Below are 7,722 nucleotides of genomic sequence, written 5' to 3' on the forward strand. Positions count from 1 at the left end.
TGCTGCCTGGGAGGACATGCTCGAGTGCATCACCCTACACCCCCCCGACGTTGACAGTGCTTCGGACTGCATATCTTGGCGCCTGGAGCCCTCGGGCCGCTTCTCCACTAAGTCTTTATACCAGGCTATCGCCCCGTCGACGGCCCCAGATGCTCTCACGGCGGTCTAGGCCATTGAACTTCCACTCAAGATCAGAATATTCTTGTGGCAGTGGGTTAGAGGCCGGGTACCTTCTGGGGTGGAGGTGCTCAAACGTAATGGTCCCGGGGATGGGATGTGCCCCCTATGCGGCACGTTGGAGGACTCGAACCACATCTTCTTTGCGTGTGTCACGGCCCAATTCCTTTGGAGTTGCTTTCGCGAAGCCGTTGGCGGTCATTGAACGTCCCCGACCTCTTCGTGGAGATCCAGTCCGTCCCCCCGTCGGCCCACCACATTAGGTGGCTGACCATTGGGGTGCTAGTGTGGACTCTGACGATCCGCAATAAGCTTGTGATTCAGCATGTTCCCCTTCGACGTTCCACTGATGATGTCTTTAAAATGTGTGGTTTCCTCCAGCTCTGGCGGACGCTTAGCCGCCCCTCCGACCGAGACGCCATCAACACCATCATCGACGATCTCCGCTTGATGACGCTTCGTCTGGCACCCCCGCTTCCGCCGCCTCCTCCCGAGCCTAATTAGCCTATTATGGTTGCCCCAACCGGTGTTGTGTCTGGGCGTGTGTGTTTTTAGGGCTTGTTGAGCTGTGCCCTCCTATGTTGGATATTGTGCTCTGGCGGTTTGCTTTATATATAAAGCGGGGCGAAAGCCTTTTTCGGTAAAACGACCGTGTATGATGTGCAAAGGCATTATATAAGCCAATATCCTTTAGTAACCCTAACGCTATCTTTCGATTTTCCTTCCTTCTTCTCTCTCTCTCCTGCGGCTTCTCTCTGCGCCACTCTGCTCGTTCCTATTCTTCTGACGCCTCCTCTCCGTTTGTCCTCTGCGGCTCGTCCGGCCAGAGAAGCAGGGGAATGGGGCCAGGCGCCGCTCCCCCATTTGTATATCTGTTAGTTTAGTCCTACATGGTGTGTTTTCGGGTTCGTTCGTCGGATTGGAGGCTTCGACGAATTCTCTTCATCGCTATTCTCGGTGTTCCTGCCTTTGTTCTCTCCGGCGGTGGTCTTCTCCGGGTATGCCTTGAATCATCCCCTCAAAATAACCTTTTTAGTTCAATTCTTGTTGGATCTGTTTCCCTTTCTTCTGATCCGGGAACCATGCCAACAGATCGTGGTCCTTTCCTTTCTCCCATTAGCAGGAAAAGAAGTGTCAGTCATATCAAGTCATGCTTTGTTCCAAGCTACACAGTGGACTGTGTGAGCACCTTAACAAACTTACTCGACAGTTTGTGTGGGGCAGCAAAGATGGCAAGCGTTAGACCGAGCTGGGTCTCATGGAAGGTAATGACACAACCAAAGTTTATGGGGTGCCTTGGTTTTCGAGACTTTGAGGTTTTTAATCTTGCTTTAGTAGCGAGGCAATCATGGCGCATTTTGCAGACACTTGAATCCCTACGTGCAAGATTGCTAAAAGCGATTTATTTCCCTAATTCATCAATCCTAACTGCTGAGGTGGGCACCCACCCCTCACAGTTGTGGCGCTCAATCAGTGAAGGAAGGGATGTTCTCTGTCAGGGATTGATTAGAAGGATTGGCAATGGACCATATACCCGTGTATGGAGCGACCAATGGATTCAACGAGATGAATTTTTGAGACCGTATGCGTGTCTATCCAGCCACCCACCCATGTTGGTCAGTGAATTGGTTGACAATACGACTGCCACTTGGCGATGGAAGATAATTGGCCAAGTGTTCTTAGCAGCCGGCCATGATGCAATAATGGGTATCCCCATGTGCATTAAGAACACAGGATTTTTGGGCCTGGAATTTTGAGAAGAATGAGATTTTTTCCATTAGGTCCGCACACCGGATGTTGGCGGTAGAGAAAACTGGTTGAAAGGAACCGCAGGATCATCTGATCCTGTCGCAGAAGGGAAGGGAAAGCATAGGCTACTATATGGCGAGTTGACATGCCATGGAAGGTACACAACTTTCTTTGGCGTCAACAATCTATTCCAACTGAAATTGTTCGTCACAAGAGAAAGATGCCATACTCGGATCATTACATATGTGATATGGAGGACTCGTAGAGACACTCCTTGCTAGAATGTTCCCCACGAGTCCCCTACAGATGATTGGGTGTAAACCCTAATACTCTTCAATAAAGCTTGGGTTTACTGCTAAAAAAAACATACGCGCCACAGCGAGTGAAGCAGCGGCGACTCGTTGGACCGGTTTGTTGTACGTGACGGAACGGCCCTCTAAAACACGACTCGGTGACAAGTAATTCGGTTTCGGTAAGTACAGAGGTGGAGAATTCTGACTGAGTTCACGAAATTACAAATTACAGTCAAGTTAGTCGTTGCGTAAATACAAAATCAAATTGTTTTGGTTGAATTATTATTATTATTATTATTATACTCATGCAAAATTCAGTTTTTTTAGGTGATGCAAAATTCAGCTCCATTTTGAGGCTTTGCCCCAAAACACAAAAAAAAAGTTCATTTTTCACCCCCAAATGTAGCTCGAAGGACAAATAGCCCCCCTAACTCAAATTTGGTATGATTTTAACCCTCAAATCCTTAAAACTGGGTAAATCCCCCCCTTAAGTGGTTTTCCTTTGATTTAAGGTGGTTTTGGGACAAGATCATCTGACGTGGCATGGTATTTGGATGCGTAGACGGAGTAAAGCTCGCTTGCTCATCATGCACGTCGCGTGCCGCCGCCTGTACGCGTCGTCGTTCCCGCTGTTCCTCATGCTCTACGCGCTCCCCGAGGGCGCCGGCGATGACGGCACATCCTTTGCGGCCTATGACCCGATCGCCGCGCGCGCGGTGGGACATGCTGCCGCCCTGGCACTTTGCCACCAGTCGTTTCCCTCCCGCCGGCTGCCGCTCCAGTCCGTGGCTGCAGCAGGGTGTCTCGTCCTCGTCATTTTTTTTTCTTTTCGAAAAGGGGACTCCCCGGCCTCTGCATCAGAACGATGGATACGGCCAAATCGTCATGGGGTTCACTTAGATGCTCCACCCAGCGCCTTGTAGCCCACTCGTGTTCGACCCGGCCACTGCGCCCATGCCGCGCTGGCTGGTCGGCCCGCACAGGTTGTGCATGGCTGGCGCAGCGCGCGGCCGCGTGTTCATCGTGAGAGGCGTTGGCGCTGGGTACGACCTCGTTGTCGCGCGCTCCAGCGCGATATCGGACCCCGCCACACCGGCCGTCTGCGCCGTGGGAGCCGCTCAAGCCACTACGGGGCGGGCGGAAGGTCCGCATAGTCAACCCACGCTGCAGCTGCGGCAAGGAGGGCGCCATGTTCAACCTCGTGACCGGTCGGTGTGAGGACATGCTGTCTGGCATGCTCACTGGATGGAAAGGTCCTGCGGTGGCGTCCGTGGATAATGGCGACACGATCTTCGTCATGGACTGAGGATTTGGTTGAAGAGGTAAACCATGTACGAGGAGAAAAGCAGGGTTGGTCTACAACGACATCCGATCCATAGCGAATGAAGGAAAATGAATGAGCAAGGATGGACTGGTCCGATGCAACCAAGAAAAGTTGATTTGGTGCCACGTTTTTTTTTTTTGCGGAAAACTTCCAATCTATTCAGCTTCAATCATGGCAGTCAAATGCCCAATAGACTTCTAAAACCGCCTAAAATCTGACAAGTCAGGAGCAAAACCACCTAATTAAGGGGGAGATTCATCCGGTTTTGTAGATTTGAGGGTTGAAATCATACCAAATTCCAGTTCAGGGGAGTATTTGTCCATCAGGACGCATTTTAGGGTGAAAAATAGACTTATATTTCAAACACAAACAGTGCCATGAGCGATGTATGGGCTTGCAACGTGGGCTGTGAGGGCCTTGGAAAGCGCAATCAACAACGTGGTGACTTACAAACCCTAGCTAATTTAGGCCGCACCCATCGGCGAGCAAACTCTGTTTCCTGTCGCGGCGGCGCAGCGGGTCGAGCGGCGGCGACGATTCCGTGCAAGCCCGGCCCCCGCGCGGTGACGTCGGTGCAAGCCTCAAGGTTCGCTAGCTCATCCATCTCAACTCCCAACGCTGAAACTTGGGGTTTCTGTCAGGTCAGGTAGACTGACACTAATGGCAACACTGAAACATGGAACCAAAGGTGTTCAAGGCACTGCTTAGCTTCATCTACACAGACTCATTCCCTGTGATGGACAAGGACAGTGTCAGCATGGAGGAGGATGCAATGGTACAAGCCATGGAAGATGGGCAACAAAAAGAGGCAGTTTTAGAGGATGAAATGTTGCTGCAATGGCTTCAACACTTGTTGGTAGCGGCTGACAGATATGATGTACAAAGGCTCAAATGCATCTGCGAGAAGCACTTGTCTGAGAACATAGGTGTGAGCACGGTGATGTCCGCTCTTGCTTTTGCCGAGCAGCACCACTGCCGGGGATTGAAGGAGGCGTGCTTCAAGTTTATCCAAGTCCAGCCCCCCTCGTGCTTGCAAACACTAATGGCAACTAATGGCTGGGATCATGTAGCTTCGACCTATCCCTCCGTTTTGAAGGAGCTCTTTCTCAAGTTTGCTTCAAACCAGCGCAAGTAAGACTCTGCGTACGGTACGCTATGGATGTTCCTTAGTTAGACCTGAAGTGACATGCTTTTGCATGTTTGGCATCAACTAGAGAGATGGTAATCTGCGTGTATTGCTTCCTAGCTAGTCGTTATATCCTCATACAATTCTCTCCATTATCTGTCTCGTATACTGTTGCTTTGGTTATCAAGAAGAACAATGTAGATGTTTTGGAAAGGTATTTTATGGTCCTGGATTTAAGGGAAATAATTTTTTCAGTATTATAAACGACAGCGTCAGTGTGAAATCTTTATTGAGTACCTTGGAACCTTCTCCTGGGTGCTCGACGTACTCATTGGGTGGCGCTCCCCATCAGAGTGGAAGGTCGGAGCTTGAAATGTTTTTGCTATGTCCAATGCTTTACTTGTCCTCTGTACCTGAAAATATTACTTTCATCCTGTTGTATTTTCTATTTTGGAGCACAGATGATTGCCATCTACTCAGAAAAGCTGGGGAAAAGCACATATGAGTGCACAGGCAGGGTTTTAATTTTTCTTTATATAACAAATATCTTTTGTGCAACCTACTTGGAGCTACGCCGGTGTTGATGTCTGAGCTAGTCTTGCTGTGTTGGCTGCCACATTTTTTCCCTTCCGTCACTGATGGGCTGGCTGTATAAATTGAATAATTTTTCTGAAGGTACCTGCCTTTTGTGTTTCACCTTGTACTGTAGATGCCCCTGAAAAAGCAAAAGTTTAAAATGCCTGTACATTGATACATTTTCCAGTCGATGTTATCGAAATTCGGTGTTTTTGCAATTTCCGAGCATCTAGTTGCAGTTGTGTGCACTTATCTACTCGTTATTTCCAGTGGGATGGGTCCAGATTTTCAACACAGCATATTATATGATTTTTCTTTATGTAATTAATATCTTTTGGCTAGCTTAGTTGGAGCTGTGCTGGTGTTAACATAGTTCACTGTTTTACCTGAATACTGAATATTAGCACCTTTAAAGATATTGTTCATCAGGGTATGCACAATTGCGGGACATATTATGTTTTTTCCAAACCAACCAAAGATTTTTATTTATTTGTGCCCCTTTATTAGTTAATTCTGGATAGATGTTTTTTTGTTTGTGCTGCGAAATAGAAACACAACTACACCACTGGTTTTTCTGGAGTGTCGATTTATTCACCAGGGTAAAGCTTATCATGATGAAGCTTGAACACATTTTCCTTGGCGGGATGTACTATGTGAACATAAGGAAAATGTTATCTGTCAGTTTGTGGAAAAACACGGGGAGAACTTTTTGATTGAGTTCAATGGTATTCTTTTTTGTTTCAGTCAAATGCATTTCATAAAGGGATAAGTATATTTTTCGTCATCGAACTCTTGCGCAAGTCTAGAAATCGTCCCTCAACTTCAAAACCACTAAAACTTAGTCCCTTAACTATTTAAACCGGATAAGTTTCGTCCCTTCAGGTGGTTTCAGTATGATGTCAAACCAGTTTTGATTAACTGGCCACGTGACCTGATTTTTACCCCAACTCGGCCCACTTCCAGCGTGGCGGCGTCGTCACCACTACCAACCTGCTCAACGCTGCCAGGATCGCATCATGCAGGACTTGGCACACGTCTTCAGGACCTCCTCCTCCCATGCAAGCACGTTCAGTTGTGCTCTCAACTGCACAGGATTGGCAGCGCTAGCTAGTAGGGGTAGTTAACTGATCTTTAGCTAAGGTTGTTGTACAGCACGGCAAAGATGTAAACCTGTGCGATCTATCGATTCCTTGAGCTCTTGTTCTACAGTAGCCGTGGAGGCCAAGTTCAGTTTCAGCCTCATCGACCAGCTTGAGAAGCAGAATCCAGTGTACATTTGTGAAGCTAACAAGGCTTGCACCTTCTCCAGCGGTGCTATTTGCTGGGGCAATGACAAGTTTGTGAGAAGAGATGCCCTCGAACGATCATCGGATCTAAAGGGTGATTGTTTCACCGTCCGGTGCGACATCATGGTTGTTTCCAAGGATCCCAAAACCGAGGATGCTGGGGGCACCCCTTCTGACATGCACCAGCATTTTAGCAATCTCCTTCAAACCAAGGTGGGTGCTGATGTGACATTCGAGGTCAGCGGCGAGAGGTTCGCTGCACACCGGTGTGTGCTTGCAGCCAGGTCTAAAGTCTTCATGGCACAACTCTTTGGCCCCATGAAGGAGACATCCACCGTCATACATATCAAAGACATGGAAGCAAAAGTGTTCAGGGCTTTGCTTAGTTTCATCTACACAGATTTAATTATTACCCGTGATAGAGGATAACAACATGGAGGAGGATGAAAAGTCACAAGTTCTGGAAGGAGGGCAAGTAGACGAGGCAGTACAACATGAAATGAGGCTGGGATGGCAACTAATGGCTGGGATCATGCCTATACCACCTATCCCTCGGTTTTGAAGGAGCTCTGTGTTAAGATTGCTTCAAACCGGGGGAAGTAAGACTCTTTACACGATATGCAACTATGCATGTTCCTTGGACTTGTAGTGTGATCTTATGCATTTATGGGATTCTCTAGAGAGATGCGTGTTGCTTTTGTCTCTTCATGTAATGTCCCTGTATGCTGAACCAGAAAAATCCAACTTATGGCCCAATTGTCTCTGTCGAAATGATGGTCTGTACATTCAGCTATGCAATTGTCTCTGTCGAAATGATGGTCTGTACATTCAGGTATGCAATTGTCTCTGTCGAAATGATGGTCTGTACATTCAGCTACGAGCGTCACTATGCAAGTTCCTTAGCTAGTTGTCTCATATATTTCTCTGTGCATTAGTTGTCTCATATATTGTTGCTTTGTGCCTTTGCTAGTTATTTTGTAGGTCCTTTTCTAGTGTTTATATCAAGAAAAATAGTGTCCATGTTTTTGGATCTGCATTTTATGAACCAGGATTTAGGGAACTTGGAAGACAAGACGAAGGTCATCAGGATTCCTGGTTACCGTGAACAGCCAGGGTTTCAATTCTTGTGCCCTGTACCTAAATGTATGATATCCATTGTGGTGATTGTTTGCTGTCAATTTTGGCGATGAA

General features: G+C 47.6%; 2 pseudogenes; both read left to right on the forward strand.

Moving 5' to 3' along the window:
* The first annotated feature begins 2,806 nt into the window (after positions 1-2,806).
* LOC109752706 (F-box/kelch-repeat protein SKIP25-like) lies at positions 2,807-3,912 on the forward strand (annotated as a pseudogene).
* A 307-nt stretch (positions 3,913-4,219) lies between these two features.
* On the forward strand, positions 4,220-7,134 carry LOC109752705 (uncharacterized; annotated as a pseudogene).
* Positions 7,135-7,722: the final 588 nt, after the last annotated feature.

Source organism: Aegilops tauschii, chromosome 6, assembly GCF_002575655.3.
Source record: "Aegilops tauschii subsp. strangulata cultivar AL8/78 chromosome 6, Aet v6.0, whole genome shotgun sequence".
Lineage (NCBI taxonomy): Eukaryota > Viridiplantae > Streptophyta > Magnoliopsida > Poales > Poaceae > Aegilops > Aegilops tauschii.